Here is a 22,704-nt window from a genome sequence, read left to right as displayed (position 1 = left end):
TGAGTGGCATAAATTGGAGAGGCTGGGCAGCAAGCAGGCTTCCCCTGTTGGTGCTCTGTCGCCACAGTGAGGAGCAAAAGGAGGTGGGGTGCCCTGGGGTAGCATGGAAACTGCCAAAATTTGGGCTGTGTGACCTCAGGTCTGAAGGTAAAGGCCTGGGAAAGTGGTCCGAGGATATTGTGGGAGCCAGGGTCCAAAATTAAACCATGGTTAGGAACCCAGAGAAGAGCACTCCCAGGAGACAGGAGTAACATAGCGTTAGAGCTGGCCGAGGGATGTGCAGAGACTGCAAGCAGCACGGACGGGCCTTCCTGCCTGACCCCAGAGCACCTCCACAATGTAAGACACCCCTCCTGGTGCATCACCTTGCTACCGCAGGATGCCTCCCCCTGCATGCTCGGGTCTCCTGCTCCGGACCCCTTTTTGCTCTTCTCCCAGGGAAGATAGTAATGTGAAGAGGTCTGCGGGCATTGTGTAGAGCCTACTGCCTCTGTGTAAATCAGCCTGTTAATAAAGGCATCCAATGGGGTCAACTTCACCCTCTGTCCTTTCCAACCTTCAGATTCTAAAATTCTGAGATTTAAGGTAGGTCAGGCCAGCTTGAAAAGGCCTTGAACCCATGCTAAGGAATTCTGAGATAATTTCGTCAGCAAAGGGGATTTGTCCAGTAGAAGCCCAATAAGTAGAACTGAACTAACTGGCCAGAGGAAGACAGAGTGCTGCCCATTGTGAAAAAGGACTCTGTACCAAGTGAAGGAATGTTAGATGAACAATGGGCTGTCTGGAGACATAGCAGGAGCCGTCACTAGGAAGATTCAGGGAGCAGGGGCCCCCACTTGTTCAGGATGTGCGGAAGGGATTCAGGCGTAGATGGGGGTTGGGATGATATGAGCTGTAAAGTCACTTCCTTCTCAAGATTCTTGAATTTCATAACAAGTAATCAGGAAGATGATAGTCCTATAAACAAGGCAGCCTCCTGGAATATCTTGAGCTATAAAAAGCTCCTTTTGGGTGCCAGGTCTCTGTTCCCCTTGTGAAGATCGACTTAGAATCTCATGGCTCCGGGGCCAGGTTGGCACACATGTTTCTTCTCTTCTACGTGATGGATTCGTTATTGCTCCTAGAAAGCTGTGTTAAGAAGGATCCTGAGGCTGTATTCAGACTCAAAGGAAAATTCTCTGTGATTGATCAATGGTATCTGTCGTGGTCACAGCAGTGGGGGATACTGATGACTCACTAGGTGTGTGCCATCCTGCTATGGTTATTGGGTAGAAGGAACACCCAGACTGGGAGAGGTCAGCACTCCACCAGACTCTGGGGGAGGGGTGTGTGATGGATAGACTTTGATGGGTTACAGGTGAGGGATGTGGGGTTCCAAGCACCATCACCCAGCATGAAAGTTTCTTCCGGGCACCACCAATACACTGTGTCCCCACAAACCACTAGTACACCTCTTGCTTTTGACTGACATTTTCTGTTTCTCAACACGTAGACTTTTGAACAAGCAGTGTCACTGTTTGTCAAGGGTCAAGTACCTTACTGTGTATAGACTTGCTTAACATTGAAGTCTTAAGGTTTATACTGCATAGCCTAGTTCAGGGAGAAGGAATAAATTTTCATGTGATTAAATTAGCTCTCTTCTGTTTCCATCCTATGGTCTTCCTTTTCCATTTAATGAAAATGTGTAGCCAGTCCTCAGCTGTCTAAAGATAGGAACTACTGTTGGAGATAGTGAGCTCCCTGTCACAGGAAGGGTACAAATAGTGCTTGATGACTATATAGTAAGAATAAGATTTAAGCTCTGACTAGAGGTTTTTACTGGATGATCGTTATTTTTCCTTGCAACTTTGATAGTTGATAGTCTTTGAATCTGATTCTGTGATTTTTATTTTTCATTCAGCAAACCATACGAGGTACCTGCTTTGAGCCAGGCATAGTCTAAGGGTTAGGGCTAAAGACATGGTCCTTACCCTTGAGGTGTAACCCCTATGTTGTCAGTGACTGAGGCAGCTCAGGCTGGGGGAATACCCAGCCCCAGCCAGGAGGGCTAGGGGAGGCTCCTGGGAAAGGTGATGTTTTAGCTGAATCTTTCACTCAGAGTTAACCATCAATAGACGTGCAGGGAGGGAAGTTTCACACTCAAAAGAGGACAGTGTGGCGGCAAAGACATTTCCTGTGTTTTAAGCATTTGAGAGGTATTGGAGTTACTACAGGAGAGTTTGGTCAGATTCTGAAGATCACATTGGAGGCCAAGTTAAGGACCTTATTCAGCAGGCACTGGGGAGCCATTGGAGGGTTTTCAGCAGCGGCAGGACAGTCAGCTTTCACTTTAGAAAGGTAAGGGTAGAGGACGGAAGGACAGGTCCTATTGCAGTCAATGAGTCAGAGGAAGCTGAGGGCTTCAACTAAGGCAGTGACCATGTGGCTGGAAAGGAGGGGTAGATCTGAGGCTGATTTACTAGAATTTGCACCTCAAGGTATTAGTGGTCAGTCCATTGATAATGCCTCTTGACAGGAATAAATACATCTTTCCAATAAAGCTCTATCTGTATAGAAACGTTAAAACTAGACTCTGGGTTCCATAGCCAAGAACCAGGCCAGAGAGGCGAGTCTGGGGTGTTCCCTTTGCTACTTGGAGACTCAGCTCACACACACCTCTCACCGCCCGGATCCACTCCTAGCTCTGCTACGTGGCCACTGTCGGTGTTTGGGCAGCTTCTTTTTCTGAGCCCTGATTTCCTCATCTAGAAAATAGGCAAGAAGACCCATTACTTCCCAAATGTGGCTGTGAGGCTGGGGTAAGTTAGTGCAGGTGTCTGCATTGCAGGTGCGAGGCCATCCCTAGCTTTCCTCAGGGGCTGCGGGTGCCCACCCTGGTTGCTGATCTCCTCCAGCTCCTGTGGGTAAGGGATGAGCGGATTAGCGGCTTGTTGCTCAGCTACCTCAGAGGCCGTGATGACTAACTTGTAAGGAATTGTCAATTATTAAAAATCAAATTAATTGTCTCAGCCTAGCATAAATATCCTTAACAAAGACTCTTTCCAGCAGGCCAACCAATCTAATCAACAGGCAAAAGCACAGATATGTAATTAGTTTTTTGATGAAAAATTGTGTTTAATTTCAAGTATAATCAATTATTAATTACTATAATGAGTGAGTCTGACTGGGTTTACTAATTAACTCATTTAAAAATTATGAATAACCTTTTCATTTGTAATTATTTTCTACATCATATCAAGTTCTAGATAAGAATTGCGTCGCCTCACCAGCAGAGGGGGGGAGGACTCGGAGGGTGGACAAGGAGTGCTCTCTCCCCGGGGTCTGCCCAGGGCTGCCACACCAGCACGGAAACCGACAGATCCATCTGATGCTCCATTTCTTAGTTGGAAACGAGCAAACGGTGACCTTTCATGTGCAGGGACCTTTGCCGTTATTTCCACAGGAAGACGGAGACACTGGGATCCGCAACTGGCGCCCACCAAAACTGCTGCGGGGCCTGGGGCTTCGCCTTTGGGCCAGAGCCCCTCCCCCCGGCCCCACCCCTCTTCACTTGGCTGTCCCGGCCTGGGGTGAGAATCTAGGGAGGGCCCTCTACAGCCTGGGGAACCTCTTCAGAGAGAAGATGTGTATTTCTGAAATTAGGCTCTGCTACTTTCAATCTTTGTGACCTTGGGCAAGTTTATGTAACCTCCTCAGCCTCAGTTTACACATCTGTAAAATGAGGATAATAAGAGTAGGTACTTAACAGCATTGTTGAGAAATTCCAGGAAGATAATTTGTACTAAGTACCCAGCCCACTGCCTGGCACAGAGTTAGCATTCAACAAAAATTAGATCCCATTGTTATTAGTAGCATTATTAGTGCTATTAGCATCACATGGAAGAGGGTATTAGTAAGTCTTGAGCAAGAACTTGGGCCAGCCTTGTCTCCCTGCAGCGCCTGCGGGCTTCCCAGCCCATGTTAGTCACAAGGGCAGCTGACAGAACAACCAGGGGGACCTGTCAGAAGATATCTGTGGGGATGTCTCTCCGCTCCAGGGAAGCAGCCGCAAGAAGAGTCGTTACCATGAAGCACCTCACGTCATTTCTTTAACTAGGACAAACTTTCATTTTTGCTTCACTGAGAGTTGCCTCTATCCAGAGAACGCTGACAGCTTCCCTTCGTCCTGAATCTCTGTGTGAAAAGCAGACTCTGAGTGCCGCAGAAGGGCTGTGGATTAATATCTTGAGGACTCTTCAATCGCCTGTCCCGCCAGGTAGGCCTTCGGAATAGGAGGCGGAAAAGGCCTGTTAATAATACAAAAATCAGGAAGAGCTTTACATTTAAACGGAGACAGGAGGTTATCCTCAGATGCTGTTTCTCCTATCATAGGTCCAGGTCTGTGCTGCTGGGCAGGGGTGTCATCCACCAGGATTTCTCTAAGGCAGCGCCGTGTTCTAATCGGAAGAGGAGACAGGAGTCGGACTCTGACTGATTCGGTGGAAATCCCAGCTCTGCACTCCCCAGCTGCGCCACCCTTTGGAGCCTTGGTTTCCTCCTCTGAAAAGTGGGAAGAGTAATAGTACTGCACACGAGGCTCATGAAAAGATTAAAGGGGATGATATTGAAAATAACACAGGTCACTTGACAAAAAGGGTTTCCCTTGCTGCTGGCCTCAGGAGACTGTTGCCCCTTCTTGGAGCCCACTTACCTCCCCCCAGGGTGTGGAGGGAGAAGACAGTCCTGCTTGGTCCTGCCTGGTCGACACTTCCCTTCCTGTGGGAGATCGAGCCAGCATGTCAGGGCAGAGTCACAAATGTGGGCTGGGGCGGCCTCCTAGCAGTGACGGTGGAGCATCCCTCCATGCTCGATCACAGCGAGGGAGTCTTTCTTTTTTAATTAGGTCGTATTTTTCACCTTCCCCACAACTGATTGTGGATTGAAAAAAACAAAATCAGAGCCCTTGCTCGAAGTGGCGATCATTTAATTTATAACTGAAAATGTCGCTCAGCTTAACTGCTGCTTTTCAAAAGACAGTTATTTCCAGAGCATTGCTCGTTGGAATATTATTGCAGTTTCTGGTCTGGAAGAGCTTGGATCCAGGTGGACAGTGGCATGAAGTGTGACTCACACAGATCTGCACGGGCTCTCTCATGATCTCTGACATTTCACTGTGCAGCCCGGACTTCAGCATGGCAGCAGCCCAGTTAGAAGGGATACTAGCCTCTCTTCTCTTTAGGGGCGGTGTTGCTTACTCTCCCATCTCCTAATGTCTCATTGTCTTGCTGCATAGTCAGTTCCTTGCACAAAACCTGGCACAAGCTAGCTGTGCTGGGTAAGACTTGGTCGAATAAAAGACCATGCGAATGGTTAAACCTGCCAAGGCTTTTCTAGACAGAAGAACAGTGTGGGGGAAAGTATGGTGGCAGAAATGTGCGTTTTATGTCCCGGGGCTCAGGTACAAGGGAAATGGACGTGATGACTAGAGAAAGGGTTGGAAATAGAGGCCAGGGTGAGTGTTCCCCTCCTTCTTCTCCCCATTAGCCCCATCTGGCTCAGCTCTTGCAATAGCAGGATCCCAGATGCCATTTGCTTCATAAGCGCAGGCCTGTTGCACTTTGTGCCTAGGTGTTATTAGTGGGGAATAAGCTCATTTTCTCTCCTTTCTGTTCGCCTTCACATCATGCCTTTTGGAGAGAAGCCATAGATTTAGCTTTATAGCCTAAAGAATGGGAAATGGAGATGATTGAACTTGATCTTTTAGGAGGAAGAAAAAGTGATAAAGATACAGGATCCTGTATTAAAGCCTTCTCTCCAAGATTGATTCCTTCATGCTGCTCTGTGGGAATTGCTAATAGCAAGATATATATAGATTGTTCTCTTTATAACAGACCCCAGACAAAAATCTTCCAACTCCCAAAAGGAGGACCTGAGGAGGCCAGCCAGACTCTCTGCAATTGTCTGAAATACCACGCGGAAGAGGGGGCAGACTTGCTGGGCGGGGCTGCCCCGGGCAGAGGCTCGCGGCCCAGGACAGAAGACTGCTCTGACAAGACAGCTGCCTGCGTGGGGTGGGCTTCTTGTGTCTGGAAGGACAGGAGCGAGGGTTATGTGCCCGGACTCCATAGACGGGGATCTTGTCTGCATTGTCCTTCTGCTGCCACTGACTGTGCCACCTGGGCAAAGACTTCACTTCTTCAGATGCCTTTTCTCATCTGTAGTATAGGAATAAACAGAGGACCAGAAGAAATGATTACGTCATTTAACGTGTTTTGGATCAGCAGGAAAGAAAATTTTCCATCTTGCAGACACCACTCTTTCCGCCCTCCCCACCCCGATCTCCTCCCATTGGTGGAATTCAACTAGAAGCCAGAGCCCAAGGGAGCCCACCAACCTAGGCCCCGGGCACAGCCTCCCTGGGTGCAGAGCAGCACAGGGACGGGTAGAGGGATCTGGAGGGCAAGCGGACATCAGTATCCTCACTCTTCATAATTCCTTTTCCTAGCAACATCAGAGCTCTGGCTGATCCTAGAGACCCAAGACCAGGCTTGAGACCAAACCACACTCAGGCATGTCTCCCTTACTGGTACACCCGCTGAGCTGCCAGGCCCTGACCACTTGTGTTTAAAATCAGAGTTATTGGGATATAATTTACATGCAAAAAATGAACACTTTTTAGGTGCACTGCTCTGTGAATTTGACAGAGTTGTGTGACTGTCACCACAATCAAAACAGAGAACATATCCATCGCCCCAAAAAGCACCCTTTATGCCCCTTTGTGGTCAGTGCTCTCTCCTCCTCCTCAGCCTCGGGCACCCACTCATCTAGTCCCCGGCTCGGTAGTTTTAGGTGCTGTTTATGAGCGGGGTAGTAAAGAAGTGGTTTGTTTACTGGATTCAGACTCTGGTGTTACCTCCAATAACCGTCAGACGCCTAGAATATCAAAGTGTTGTTGAGGAAATTTTATTATATAATTCGGATTCAAAATATCAGGGCAAACAACGGAAACATTCTAGGTTTTCCGTGTGCTATACTTGACCTCCTTGACGGATAGCAGCCACAGGCCTCTCTGTGGTCAGCATGAATTCACAGGTTTACATTCTTCTGTCTTTCTCATGGGCCGTTTTTTTCATGCAGTTTCAAAAACTGACACAATTTTCATTCTTGACAAGATTAATAGCTCTACTATATTTGTGCCGTTATTCTCATTGTACTCCTGCTGTTTCCAACTGTTTGCTATTATAAATGGCGCCCTGTGAACACCTTTGTGCCTCCTGCCCTGTCTTCTTGCATTTATTTTGGGGGGTGTTCCCCTGAGCGGTATTCCTGGGTCACAGGGTGTGGACAGGTTAAAGCTTGTGTTACCCACTGCGAGGGGCTCCTCAGAAGGATAGGACTGAATTCCAGGGCCCCCAGCCACGTGTCCACTTCCCCCACAGTCCTGCCAGTGTTTGGCTTTGTGTCTCACTTTGGGTCAGCTGGTTTAGTGGGGGTATGAAGGAGGGAGGCAGAGGAGTTTACAATGGGCCTGAGACCCAGAGAGGCTGAAGGATCTTCATTCCTAGAGGGACACCTGCCACCTCACCCCACCTTCTCCCAGTCGGTTCCTTTTCAACAGCTTAGCTCATGTACCGCATCCTCAGCGAAACTGCCCTGAGCTCCGCACACTCGGCCAGGAACCCAGTTGTACGCTCTCATGGTGCTCATAGTGCTCACCACAATTGTTACTGACTGACTGTGTCATGGACTGGTTCAGGTGTGTGTCCACCGTTAGCTCCACGAGGCAGAAACAATTTCCATGTTGCTCTGTGTTGTAGCCACAGCTTCTTGTAGCAGGGTCTGTCATGGGTGTGGCGTGTGTTCAGCAAAAGTTTGTTGAAGGAGAGAAAGGAGGGGAGGATGTCAGGACCGAACCTAGCAGGTGTTGCAAGGCATGGAGTGGAGGGAAAGGCAAAGGAAAGCGTAGAGATTCGAGTGCTTACCGGGAACAGAGATGGAGAGCCTAGAGGCAGTGAGATGATGTGAGAGTGAAGAATGATTGCTGGAAACTGAGACAGGGGAAACCAGAGGTGGTGCCAAAACATAGCCAGTGCGGCGCGCAGGCCAGGCTCGGACCCCGTCTGTTCCTTTATGACCGCGATGTTCAGCAAGAACCTTGCTCTCTCTGAGCCTCATGTCCTCTGGGAATGTAGAGAATAGGCTGTTGTGGGCATGCAGTAACAGTCACCCCTACAGTCCTCACTCGTGAGGACTACTGTAAATGAGACTTGTCTTCTATTCTCCTCCCTGCCAAACAAGGTGTGTTCAACTCGAGCAGTCCCAAGTTTGGAAAGGTCATAAAAAAGAAAGGACCCAATATATCAAAAAAAAAAAAAAATCCTAAGCCAAGTATTATCAAATAAAATCCAGCAAAATACAAAATAAAAAAAAAAAAGAAAGGACCCGAGTTTACTATTATATCCATGTTTTTTAACAACAGCAGCTTCTGCAGAGAAAACACACTGTCCCAGGTCTCAGAGGCCCTGGGCTTGGGGGCAGTTTCCAGGCCCCCGGAGAGGCAGCGTAGCCGTGGTTGGTCAGGAAGTCACCCCAATCATGGGTCCAAGGTGCGCCTGCCACAACTTCACCCCAGGAGTATGGAAAAGGAATTTATTTTTACAGATTTTTAGCATCCTTGGAAAGGATGTGTTCTAAGTCCTTGTTTTTATTCTAGACAAATTACTGTAAAATAAAATAATTTATTTGCACTTAGGTGCAGAGAAAAAGCAAGAACATTCTCCCTAATGGCTGTTGTAAATACTCTATTTTTTGAACCATAAGACACACCTAGGTTTTAGAGGAAGAAAATAGGAAAAAAAATTTTTTGAAGCAAAAAATGTAAAATATTTAATAAATAACATAATATTTCACCAACGTAAATGTAAACTACATTCGGACTATAGGACGCACCCCCCATTTTCCTCCCAAATTTGGGGGGGTGCATCTTATAGTCCAAAAACTACAGTACCTCGCTTGTGGAGAGGAGATGGGTGCAGCCAGGGCCCAGCTGAGGGCTGCAGGCCTGGGACAGAGGTGACAAAGTGAGCGAGCTGTTCTTCATCGCACACAAAAGAGGGGGGGGGGGACATGAGAGGAGGAGAGGGCTGTAAAAAACAGTGTGCTTTTCTACACCTGACAGTAAAACAACAAAACCACAACTAAACGGTTCCATCCTTTAGAGTCGGCAGTCTAGTCTGGTAACAGAAGCACAGACTTGGGGCAGGCTAAGACCTGCATTCCAGCCCCAGCTCACACAGCTGTTTCTGCCTCTCTGAGTCTCGATTTCCTCACTGGTGGAATGTCAGTGAATGTCTGGGAGGTGTTTTGAACACTGAGTGAGAGAATATCTGCCCAGAGTCCGTGCAGTCTGCGGGTGGCCCACAATGGGTGTTCAGTAAATGCAGTTTTCGCCCTTTGGGCAGTTGGATCACCCAGAGATTTAAAACCCTTTCAGATTCAGTGGCCAAAGGCCATCCCCAGACACAGGGATTTCAGGTAATCTGGGATTAAGTAGAGGGACCTTCCCCAGGCTCGTGTTTGAAATGGCGGGGAGCATTCACTGAGCCGTCTGCCCCATTGTATCCCCAGCAAAGCCGGATAAGCCAGCATCGCTGCTTTGAGTCACCCATGGTTTCATGGAGAGCCAGATGTGGGAGATGCTGATAGCAGTTGATAAAAGTGTGTTACTGGAGTTTGAACCTTGTCCCTGTTTTTCTGGTTTTTTGTTTTAGTTTTGTTTGTTTTTGTTTTGTGGGGAACAATTCATTCTAACCAGGAAAGTCATAAAATTTCCCCAAGGCATTGAGCCGTGGAAATCAAGTAAGATATTCAAAGAGAAGCTAGGAATGACTCTCGGGAAGATACTGAACAACCTAAACAAAGGCAGGGGACAGCAGGTAGAAATGCTGGCTATTTTTGGCACCTGTGTCGGATGACTGTGCATTGACCTGTCGTGTCCATTTGTGCATTTGACGCATCTGCAGACCGCAGTCTCTGTTTTCCTGAAGGCTCTTAAACATACAGCTACAGAAACCACAGTGGCTGCAGCAGGACACTGCCGCTTTCCACCTCAGAGGACAGGCTCCACTAGGCCACCGCATAGTAAACACCTTGCCTTCGGTGTGAGGCCGTTCCCACTCGTTGGTTCTCTCCAGCAGTCTGTGCACTTTGCAGAACTATTAACTGCGTTTCCTTGTCCTGCAAGCCCCACTTGTGCAAGCTGAGGCCCAGTGCAGTTAAATAACTTGTTCAGCTGAAATGACTGGTAAGTACTAGAGCCGGGCCTGGAAACCAGATCTTCTGATTGAAGGCCTGTGTTCCTCATACAGACCGTGCTGCCTCTCAGAGCCGTCCTCTGATGTCTTCTACTGCTCTGGTCCGTGGGTGAGGCTCAGAGCAAACAAGGGGGGCTTTGCCAGCCTCTTTAGGTCTTTACTCCGCCCTGGCCCCCAGCTCTTCTCCCACAACCTAAACTCATGTCACAGAGAGGGCAGCTCACATGTATTGACAGCTAACATGTGCCAGGCATGTTCTGAGTGTTGCATGTATTTCCTCAATTTTCTCAACAATCTTACTTATCCAACAAATATTTGCCAAGTACCAATCATGTGCTAGGTACCATCCTATTTTTGTTTCCACCTTATAAATGAGAAACTGGGGCCCAAGGAGCTTAAATCATTTGCCCAAAGCCACATCACTGGTGAGTGAAAGAACCAGGATGTGCTCCCACAGCAGGCTCTCTTCCCCCTGTGCTTTACAGTGACGCCCAGAGCTGGGTCACTTCCCCTGATCTGAAGGCTTAGAGGCTGCGGGGAGCTCCTGACTGTAGAGAGACTAGTGCATTTATTATGGAAGAAAAATTATCGTCCAGCTGCCCTTGCCATGCACGGTGCCAGGACTGCTAGGTACCTGCAGCACTGAGTGAGGTCGTGGTCTGCACCCAAAGTGCTTCGGGATTGGAGAGGAAAGGAGGCCCAAAATGACATCGGGGACGTTGATGCACGTGGCTTACTGAGCACCAGCACCCTGTATTCTCTGATTCTGCTGTTCTCCCGGCTTCATCTGGCACAAGTAGATTGTCACTGGCCTAACATTTCATTCTGGAGGATGCCCTTCCTGCTGGTGTGTGGCAGCTAAATTTATCCTGCCTTCAAGCCTGGAGTTAGGTTTTGTTCACAGCTTCCAGTGGGGAAAGAGAAAAAAATGCCGGTATCATTCATTGTACTGTGGCATCCGTTTTATCACATTGTCCTATATTTTACCTCTCAGGCCCTCTGTAGAATTCTATAGCAAGACACGCGCTCCTCGGGCTCCTGTTTGTGTGTCTGTGCATGTGAGCACAGGTGGCTCTGCCTGACTGTGCATACGGAAAGGGTGTCTGAGAGGTAATGGAGGGGAGGGCAGCAAAGATTCAATGAGAATTTCAGGAGAAGTAACATTGTTCTTTTTTCTTTACCTGAAAACTCTTCTTTTGCAAGTGGTTGTTTGTCTCCTAACTTTTTTGTAGTGTATTAAGTTCGTTACATAGTACTGTTCATACACCTAATTGCATAGGCCTGGGGCTGTCTTAAAAGTTTCACATATAAATCTTTGCATTAGTCTACCCATTAAACTTTGGGTGTCCTTTTATTTATTAACTTTTAAGCAATATACTTAAGCCTTATACTTTCGAAATACTATCTAATTTGTAAAGGGCCTTCATTAAGTTTAATCTTTACGAGAACCTGGGAGATGGCTTTGTATTATATTTCCATTTCTATAGCTGACAAAACTGAGGGTCAAGTGCTTAAGTGATTCATCTGCTGATGCTTAGCTGGTGAGGGTCAGCGGCTGGCTCTCTGCAGATCTACTCCCCCGGGTACAGACATGAACAATAGAGCCAGCAAGGAACAGAGAGCACGTGGCAGGGCAGTACGCCTGGGAGAGGTGCTGAAGTGTAATGGTAAGGGCAGCCCAGGGCTGGGGAGGGGAGAACAGAGGTCGTTTTTGGCTGGTGTAGGGGTGGAAATCCTCATAGAAAAGGTGACATTTGAAGTAGGCCTTGAAGGATGGGAGAATGATTTTGGTTTTGTTTTTTGTTTTTTGTTTTTAATTATCACAGGAAAGACAGTGGCCATTCCACAAAGAGGCATTGCATTAGCCAAAGCCTGGAGGCTGGACAGACAGGTGTGTTCAAGGGACAGGAGAAATACACACAGTGTAAGGCTCCTGAGCAGGGGGAAGTAAGAGGAATGTCAGATACTGTGTTCAACAAGCATTTCAAATGCTCTTTGAAAACTGTTTCTGATATGAAGAGATATTAACTCAAGCTTTTATCCTCAGGAAAATATTGCCAACAAAATTTGAGCAGTAAGGCAGGTCCATATAGTAACGAAATTTGCATTTCCCCCCATTTTTGTCTTTTCTACACTTTTACATCTAGGCAGGAAGGCGGCTTCTATAGTGGTTAGGGACAGGTTCAGGGCAACCTGGATTTGACTCAGACCTGAAGTTACTCTCGGCTTCTTATTAAATATGTGATCTTGGGCTAGTTATTGAACCTCTTTGAGCCTTAGTTTCCCTTATCTTGCAAATGCAGGTAATAATAGTACCTACCTCATAGGGTGTTGTGAGGATTAAATGGTAGATGTTTATAAGCACAAAGCACTGTGCTTGCTTGGCACAATATAACTCTTAAGTCAGTGACACTGGCAATTTGTTTGTTTTAGAGAGAGGGAAGGAAGGGACAGAAAGAGGGAGAGAAACATCAACTGGTCGCCTCTCTATGCTCCCAGACCGGTAACTGAACCCGAAACCTAGGCCTGTGCCTCGACCTGGAATCAAACCAGCGACCTTCTGCTTTGCAGGATGATGCCCAACCAACTGAGCCACACTGGCCAGGGCGACAGTGGCTGTCATTAGTATGATGGTCAATATCACCATGGTGCCCGGAACTCTGTGATGGCTTAAACTTCCTAATCTAACGACTACACCAAACCAGGGGTCTGCGTATATCAGAGGAAAACTCATATTTATTGAGGGCCTTGCTCTGTGTATAGACAAGGGCAGGGAAGCAAGAAAATGTGGTGTGATCCCAAAGAGCCAGGAAAGCATCCGTGGCGCAGGAGACTGGGAAGCTGTGACATCACACATTCTGTCCTATGAGGTTTGAAAATGCTCTTTGAAAACATTTCTCATGCTCTGACTGGTGTGGCTCAGTGGATTGAATACTGTCCTGCAAATTGAAGGGTCACCAGCTCAGTTCCTGGTAGGGCACAAGCACGGGTTGTGGGCCAGGTCCCCAGCTGAGGGCATGCGAGAGGCCACCAATTGTCGTTTCTCTCTCACATGGATGTTTCTCTCCCTCTCTTTCTCCCCTCCTCCTCTCTCTAAAAATGAATAAATGAAGTCTTTCTGAAAATTGTTTCTAATTATGAAGAAACATTATCCCAAGTTACAAAGTCGGGTGGCAGGCTCCACGTTCAGCTGTCCGCCCTCATTCCTCTCACTAAGGTGAATGTTCCAGAGGGAAAAGCCCTATCCTAATAATGTATACACAAATTAAAACTCCATTTAGAGGTACAGTGGGGACCACCTCCTAACTGACTTTGATCATTGAAAAAAATTAGTTACAGGGTTGGTATGCCAAAGGAAATCAGGAAGCGGGAGTCGCTCTCCAGCTCCTGTCACGCACAGTATGTTTTCCAGTAGCTGTGGAAATGGTACCTAGCAACAGGCACTTCTTCTTCTGTAGCTCCCAAACCTTAACCAAACCTGTGGGGTTTTCCTGCCCCATTTTTTGGTTGTTGGTACAGGTAGGGAAGGGACCACGTGCCGTACGTGAGAGGCCGGTCCTTTGCTAAGTCCACACGCCTTTGCGTAGAAATGCTGTAGATAGCCTTGTGAATAGTGTTGACGCGTGCGTGCCAGTGCCACAAAGAAAGGAACTCAGAAGCTGTGTAGAGCTGTATGCCATCACTTCCCCTCCTCTCTGGGAAATGACAGGCACTCTGCCACTGGCGCTTGTTCTGCCAGGGCAGTATGGACTGCTCACCCCAGCAGAGCGGTTTGACAAGGCTGGCCACCCCCGGGGTGTCTTTGATCCCCGGATCATTAGTTAAGCCTTGAAGATGAAGGGCAGACAGAGGGCCTTTTACTAGGTTTCAGCACTCCCCCTGTGTGGAGTCACTTCCTTAAATGTGTGCTTTGTTGGCTGGCAGTGATTTGATGAGAAGCTGCATGTTTACTCTGGTCAAGACTAAATGGAAGCCTGTCCTGCACTTCCTTGACCTCAGCCTGAGGAAAGCTTGGGATCTAAAGTGACAGGGACCTGGTTTGTGATCTCGGTGCTGCCATGATGAATGGGGCAATTTAGACAATTCTGGAGCCTTGGTTTTCTACAGACACAAAATTAGATTGATAATATCTACCTCGCTGCTGATTTTGAGATGCCTAATCTATAAAACAGGGTTGCTAATATCTTCCTTAAAATGTTCTGAGATTTCGTGAACGTGAATCCTCCAGCATTATGTCATACACATGGTTCAATTTGAATAAATGACAGCTGTTATTATTTTAATAATAATCCTAATTATGTCTGTCTCCTTCCTTTCCTCCCTTTCTTCTTCACTCCTGCGGACCAGGTGCTGCGGGATAGAAATGAAAGGAATAATTCCTGCCCTGAAGAGAAGGCCTCACAGTGGCCTGACCTAGCAGGTCTGTGGGTTTATTCCCTTTACTTGAGGCTCAAGGAGAGGACTCCTTTAATCTGGGAGTGCAGTGCTGATGGAAGAACAAGCAGGAAGAGGGCTTTACTGCTCTTACAGGATTTCCTGCTGTGACTTAATGACAGGGTCATTTAGTAGAAAGCGCTCTAAACTAGGAGTCCAGAGACTGGGGCTCTGGCACAAACACACCAGTCCTGTCTGAGTCTCCTCCTCTGTGCAGGGGGGCTGGGCAGAGCCCTGGGACTGGAAATTCAGTCCTAGCAACGTCCCCCCAACGCGAGAGCAAAAACTCAGTTTGCCAGCTCTCAAGAAACCTCCTTCCTTCACCTCCTCAGTGAAAACCTTGATATTCTGTAAAGATTATGATGATAAAGATGCCAACAAAGAGTGCCAGCCCCCTGCTGGCCCTATATTTGGTAAGTGCCAAGCACAGTGATTTTCAAAGTTTTTTATTTCATGGCACACATAAACTAATTACTGAAATCCATGGCATGCCTAAGAATATGTTTTTTTGCCATTCTGACAAAAAAATAGGTATAATTTGGATTCATTCACAGCTGACTGCTATTGCCATTTTGGCTGTCGTCATTTTTTTTTATTTGGCAGTCTAAGAGAAAAGAGGCCAGTGCCCCTGACTAAAAATAGTCAGGCATTTCATGTTTTAAAAACTCCCGCAGCACACCGGTTGAAAATTGCTGGCCAAGCACCGTAATAAGCTCATAAAATACATTATTTTCTTTAATCTTCACAACAACTCTTGGATCTAGCTTTGATTGTCACCATTTATAGATGAGGAGACTGAGGCTCCGAGGGGTTCAATAACATGAGCCAAGTCACATACTATAAAAATGAACCAGAAAAGGAACTCAGGGCCGTCTGGCTGCCACGGCTGTGCTGCTCATACCACTGTGCATCTGTGCCTTTTGTTCCCTTGTCTCTGGGACCAGCACAATATTGGGAGTGGGCCGGGGGAGGGGGAGGCCTGAGAACTGGGCTGAGGTCACCCCGGGGGTTGGTGGAGGTGAACAACCTCTAAATTAGTTATGTACAGGAGAGATCTTAGCAGACCCTGTCAGGTTAAAGGTGCCCAGAAATGACAGCTTTCTTATTCTGTTACTGCAGTAATAGCAGTTTACTTTATTCCATACAAATTAGATTCTGGCCGTGGTTCCCCTACAACTTGCCCTGTCACCAGTTTTCAGTGCCCGCCAGTGAAATTGATATTTCTCCTCCGCCCGGGCCGTGGGCGTGCCTGTTTCCCACTTCCCAGTCTCACTGCCCCTAAGCCTGCCCCTCATGCCCAAGCCCACCTTGATTTACAGAAATATTGAGCAGCTACAAGCAAATCCTTGCTCAAAGGCCTCCCTTCCCCATAGCCTTGCCTGATGCAGAAAAATGATTAAGTGTGCCAGCGTCCATTCTCCAGCAAACACGTAATTGAGGGGTGAGAGACAGTAACCCCGATTGTTGCCGCCAGGTTTATCCAGAGACAGGAAGAAAAGCAATATATTTACTTGATTTTAAAGTAGCCATGCATAGTCACCAGTGGGATTCTGTCAGCTGCTTTGTAGCGATTCTACTTTTAAAAACTCTTTTATCCATTGGGCAAATACCTCTCATTCCTAAGGCTGCCAGCAGGGTAGGAGAGGTCCCTGGGCATAAAGAAATTTGCAGTTGCAGAGAGGAGAATCAGAGGAAATCTACAGAAAGAAGGGAAAGGTGCCATAACAGAACTGGCTTTAACAGATCTCGGAGTGGATTCAGGAATTAGGAAAGTCAGTGTAGCAAAGCGACAAGGATGACAGCTGCCATTTACTGCATTTCTCCAGCATGCCAGGCACAGTCTAAGCGAATTTCATACGTTATTTCATGTAATCCTTCGAGGTAGACACTCCTGTCTTCATTTTGCACGGGAGGAAACTGAGACTCAGAGAGGCTAAGTAATTTGCCCAAAGTCGTGAAACTAATAAATGACCTAACTGCGAGAGCTCTGGAGAGAACGGAACTTGAGGACTGACTCCGCCAACGGACAAGTCATTGCGTGTATGTGGTTTGCATTGTGAGGATCAGCCATGCCTAGGGGGCAGGATGGGGATCCCGTGCTTTGTCCTTGAGGAGAAAGCCTCTTAACAAACTGTCTCAAAAGAGCAAACTTGGCTGTGCTGTCAGCAGAGGTTTTGCTTTAATTTCTTTTTTAAATTTCAACTTTATTTCAGGCATTGGGACCCACCAGCAGTGTGATAAACCAGGAGGAGATCCTGGACTTTGGGATCAGTCAGATCTGGGTTCAAATGTGACTTTATCATTTTCCATCTGCAAAGTGTCTGTAAGCAAGTCCTGCCTCAGCCTCCCTCAGTCTGTAAAGTGAGAATTCAAGTTTTCTGAAGGTGTACATAATCCCCCTGGCCTCAGTGTCTGAGACATGGCCTGTGTCCAGAGTTAGGACCCCTTCCCTCTGCTCTGTCATCCTTCTTTCCAACCTATTGCCCCTCAGGCCAAGTAGTAGAACTTCCTCTTCAATGTAAAACAGCATTAAAGTAACTTTGAGAACTAGCAAAGAAAATTTATCTATAACCTACCACTGTAATTCAGAGCCTGATGTTAGTTTTCCATATGTCTTTCCAGGTATTGTTTTTTTCATATGCGTATCTGCTGTTTCAGAGATGCAGTCAGCAGAAACATGCGATCTTGTGCCCTGCTTTATTCCACTTAACGTTATATTGTGAGCATTTGCCTTCATCGCCGGTTGTCAGTTACTTTTTATAATGATTGCCTTGCATTCCATCCAGTACCTGTATCATATTTAGCTAACTCGCTTCCTATTTTTAGATATCTAGGTTGCTTTAAACTTTTTTCTCTTACACTGCAGCGTACATCTCTGTGTATATAACTTCCTTCCCAGTTTGGAACTTTTGAATGCTGTGGCTTTGTGGTAAAAGCAAGAACAGAACCTGGGAAATGAAACTCTTGTGTTGTTTTTGCTTTGTCTTTTTTATTTTTTTTCCAATAGAGAACTGTAAGTCAAAGAATTCAGTGACTTACATTTTACACAAATTATGCTGGGTTTTTTTTTTTTTAAATGAGCACTAATATAAGACAGAAAAGTGGGTCCCTGTTCACTTGAATTGGTTCCCACTGCCTTTGGAAGCCCAAAATGCCAGTTGCGTGAACAGATTGTTGTGGTTACAATCTCCTGCAGTCACTGCCTGGAGCTGCTTGTGTACAGGTGCGACTGGGTTCCAGCCTTCCGTTTCGGGAGGGAGGCGTGCACTGTGACAGGAGAGACCTCCTGTGCTGGTACTGATGACTGCCGCATAATGACTTTGTTAATTGCCTCTCGCTGGCCGGGTGCTGCGGGGAGCCTTCGATGTCTGAACGTCTATAGAGCATTTTTCTTAAAAATGTCAAGGTAGAGCTTGCACTTTCTCAGCCATCCCTCCTGTCTTGCTGGGCAGGAAAAGGCGACTGGAAAATGTCAGCCCTCAGATCAGATTGACCAGAGCTGAGGGAGCAGGAAACTCCCCCCAGCCCAGCTCCTGGCTTTCAGAAATCATTAACATTTCAGTGTGCGTGATCTTCTGAACCTGCTGCCTTTCCACAGCCTTCCTCTGAACTCTTTAGCAGCTTTTCACCTTTTCATTGAATTACAAACTAGTTTAAAGGCAAAAGCAGTATCAAGCTGCTTACTTATGTCACTTTCAGTGTACTTGAGGAGAGTTTTGCACTGTTGTAAACACAAACCACATGGTGTAATTTAGGTAATTTTGTGATGTACATTAGTGGTGGGTGGTTACCTTTAATTCCTTAGGAAACAGAGAATGTGTTGATTAAACTTATGTTGTTTCAGTTTTTGATCAGTTTATTCTGGTCCATCCTCAAAGCAGGCTGGAGAGGCTCATTTACCGTATATTTCTTACCTTTTTTGGATCCACGGCTGTTAACTTTCAGATCATTGGGAAGTCAGGCTCCTGACTCTGCAACTTGCCTCAATCTCATACCAGCTGTGTGGTGTTAGGTAACTGACCTCACATCTCTGAGTACGTCACAGTATATCCCTCTAGCTCAGTTTGTATTCGGTTTCATTGTATACATTCTCCCTTAAGTGTTTTTTCCATCCTATCTCTAAGTGAGGATTCAATTGAATTATGTAAATAAAGCATTGGCATTTAGAATACACTCAAATGATACCAAGTTTTGTGTTGCTATTACTATTTTGATCACTATCCAGGATAGAGAGGAGCGGTGGCGTGAGCTTCTGTATTCCTTGGACGTGTCTGGCTGAGAGTGTGTTGTGTCCTCTGGGACGAGGGGAACAGGGCAAAATACAGTATTTCTCTTCTCTCTTCCCCTCCCCCAGAACCCAGAACCACAAAATTAACCACCCACCAAACAATTGACTAAAGCAGTGAGGGCCTCTAGTATGACTTATATTTAAGACTCTGGATCACTAATGGAGGGTTCCTGTTATTCTGGCTCTAAGGCAGCTTCACGTCTCTGACTGCACATCATCCTACCCTAAATCCTACCTTCCAGCTGGCGCAGCTTGGGTGACCCTGGGCTCAGTTCCCTCCCCACCAGCCTCCTAAAGTATTTCTGAGTGACTGCATCTTCTGAGAGGGTCCACGTTTGAGTCGGATCCAGAACTTTGCTTTCCCAGGCGGTTTTCAGGGGCACGTCTTCCACGGGTCACAGAGACTAGCCAGCCCCACAGCTGTGTGAGGCCTCTGCTCGTGATTGCTCCAGGCAAAGCCAAGAGGAAGGCGTGCCAGCATGCACCCCTAAGCCTCCTCCACAGCTGGGGGCAGTCCTGCCCTAGTTCCCTTCCCTGAGACACCAGTTCTTGTGATCATTTTCACCGATAACACTTTTTCTCCGGCTTTCCTTCCCCCTCAGTGTATTGTTTTAAGCAAGGACCTGCTTTTGCATCTTGTTAAAAGTAAGAGAAAGCTTTGACAATAAAACTGTTTCTCTTCACAAAACCGTGAGAGTTCTGTTCATTCTGGGATTAGTTGATGCTCGTGACCTTTGAACGAGACAGCATTTGTGCACCCTCAGATGAGATCTCTGATGCTAACGGGGAAAGCGGCACCGCACATTCAGCTGCATGTATCCGCGCTGTCCATAGTTCAGACAGTTTCTCCATCACCTTGGAGTTGCCAATATGTAGATTAAAACAGTAAGGAGGTAAGCAGAAATGGAAGCTAATTCAGCTTTGGAAATAGCCGAATATTCAATTCTTTCAGGGAACTTAACTTTTATTGTCATTGGCAACTACACAGAGATAGTCAAAATCAGTATAAAGCATTTTAGTACCTGGGACCTAAAAAGTGCTCAATAAATGTCAGCGACTCTTCTGTCATTATCGGCAGTGGTACAGCTCTAATGGTTTTAAAACAGTTATTCACATGTACTGGTTTTTTTTGGACCAAGACGCACCCAACCATAAGATGCCCCTAGATTTTACAGGAGGAAAATAGGAAAGAAAAAAAAGACCCACTCCACCACTGCCCCCCCCCCGCCCCCAGTGAGCCAGGTAAGCTACATTTTGACTATAAGACGCACCCCCATTTTCCTCCCAAATGGCAAGGGGGAGGAGGGAGTGTCTTATAGTCTGAAAAATATGGTATGTGCCATTTACAAAGCACGTTACTGTATTTGATCTCATATAATACAACAATCCTTTGAAATAGTTTTATCCCCATTTCTCAGGTGAGAATACATTTCTTAGGATTCGAAACCAGTTTTTCCCCTTTGGTCCCACACACTCTCCCCTGCACCGCTGTCTCCAAGGGGAAAGCACAGGGTCAGATTCTGTTCCTGCTCTCAGAGTGTGCCTCCTGCATGTGTAAATCAAACGTGTGTGTGTTCGCTGGCTGGTTTGTGTTTGCACCAGGAGTCGGGAGGGTGTTCTGGGTTCCAGTCTCCTCTGCACAGGATTTTGTGTCTGGAAGGCAGTCACATGGCCCCTCAAGACCACACTCAGTGGCCCCGTCCACAAACTGGGGCCAAGGAACACAGCTTTCTGTCCACCCCACAGCATCCTATGTTGCTACCTAAAAAAGCACATAAAAGCCTTGGAGGCCTCTTGACCTGTGAAAGGGGATGGCTTCGCAATGCGCACACAGCTCGCTAGATGGAGCTAGTGAGAGGCAGCATGGTGACGTGGGCGGAGCCTGGGCCTGCGAGCCAGAAAGGCCACAGGTGTATGAGTTCAGGATTAGAACGGTTTGGGATTCTAGTCTAGATGCAGCCACTTGTTAGCCATTGAACCTTCCATATGTTAATTGGTGTCATTGTCTTAGTTTCTTCATCTGTAAAATGGGGTTATTAATACTCACCTTTTAGGATCATTATGAGAATTAAAGGAAATACTACATTTACTGCTCTTAGCAGAATGCTTAGCACATGGGAAGCATTCAGTAAGTTATAGTTTTATATAATTATAATTTTAATTAACCTTCTGAGCCTTAATGTGCACATCTATGAATCGGGTTTGACAGGGTAGCCATGAGAATTAGATGGAGTATATACAAATTACCCAGGGGGCTGCCTGGCACATAGCGGGTCCTCATTAAGCATAGTTACTATGTGCCTTCACATCTCTGTAGACCCTCCCCTGTGTTCCTAAGGCCCACTTAATGGGCCAGTCACCGCCTCCCCTGGGCCTTCTAGTCCTTCTGAATGGATTCTGTGGCTTGTCTCTTGCCCTTGACTGTGAGCTTATCCAAGCAGAGGCTGTCTGATTCAGTTCTAGCTCCCCGGAACCAACCATTGATCCTGGTGAAGAGTAGGATTTTAGAAAATGTTCCTCAGTTGAACAAAGGCGGGTTGCTAGGTATAGGATGCTGTGGGAGTCCAGGCCCTGGATGCTGACTCTGTGTGGGGGGAATCAGGGTGGCCATCCCAGAGGATGAGCCTGGGGCATTGTCAAGGCTCAAGTCTTGGGTCTTCAGAGGGGATTCAGCACACATTTGTACTAGATTTAGGGAACAGGCTTCCTAGCCTTCTCCAGCATCGTGTCTCCAAGGGACAGTGTCTATTCTTGGGCATCTTATGGTCCCATCCAGGTGGTTGCACAAGACTATTTGGCAGTTGCTACCTTGGAAAAATATTTTTAAAACAGAAATACGTGCACATAGTACAAAATGAAAACATACAATAGACATACAATGAAAAGTGAATCTCTCTTCTGTCCCTTTTCCTTCGCATTTCTTTCCTTCATAGGACACAGCCACTAGCAATGTCTTTCATATCCTCCCAGAAATGTTCTATACATATATAGGAATTTTTTCTGAAAGGTGATAGTATATCAAACACACTATTTTGCATGTTGTAATTTTCCCTCCAGAAAAATACATACAAAGAGCTTCCTTACTCTTTTTTAAGGTTGCATAATATATTGGGTGACTATAACTTATTTAGCCTCTTCTTATTGGACCGGTTTCCAAAATTTTTTTATTACAAGCAATGCTGCAGTGAATGACCTTCATAATAAGTACATGTACGTCATTTAGTATATGTGTGAGTATCTGGAGGAGAAATTTCTAGAATTGGAACCTCCAAGTCCCAGAGTAAAGGGTATGTGTATTTGAAATTAGACAGCTTTTGTCAAATTGCCCTCCATAGGATTTATACCAGCTTTTGCTCGCACAAGCCAAGAATGAGAGTGCCTATTTCCTACTCACTGCCATTACTGTGTGTTTTCAGTCTTTTTTTATCTTTGCCAAACCATATGTGAAAAATCGTTTTCCAAAGTTTAATTCACATTTCTCCTATGAGTGATGTCGAGAGTTTTCATGTAATTGAGAGCCAATTGTATTTCTTATTCTGTAGACTGTCGGTTCCTATGCCTGTTTTCCCACCGAGTTGTTAGAGTTCACCTATTAATTTGTAGGAGGTATTTTTATGTTAGGAAAATTAACCCTTTGTGCTACAAATCGCAAATTTCCCCTGAATTAAAGCACAAGTCCTAGACCTCCCG

The 22,704-nt window shown here is 46.5% G+C and overlaps 1 protein-coding gene across 8 annotated transcripts in view; it reads left to right on the top strand.

The window, feature by feature from the left end:
• The window catches only part of TENM4 (teneurin transmembrane protein 4), a 737,502-nt gene that overhangs the window by 521,538 nt on the left and 193,260 nt on the right, over positions 1-22,704 (top strand). The window lies entirely within an intron of this gene.

The sequence above is a fragment of the Desmodus rotundus genome, chromosome 5 (assembly GCF_022682495.2).
Source record: "Desmodus rotundus isolate HL8 chromosome 5, HLdesRot8A.1, whole genome shotgun sequence".
In the NCBI taxonomy this organism is placed as follows: domain Eukaryota; kingdom Metazoa; phylum Chordata; class Mammalia; order Chiroptera; family Phyllostomidae; genus Desmodus; species Desmodus rotundus.
This window is presented reverse-complemented; position numbering and strand designations above follow the sequence as displayed.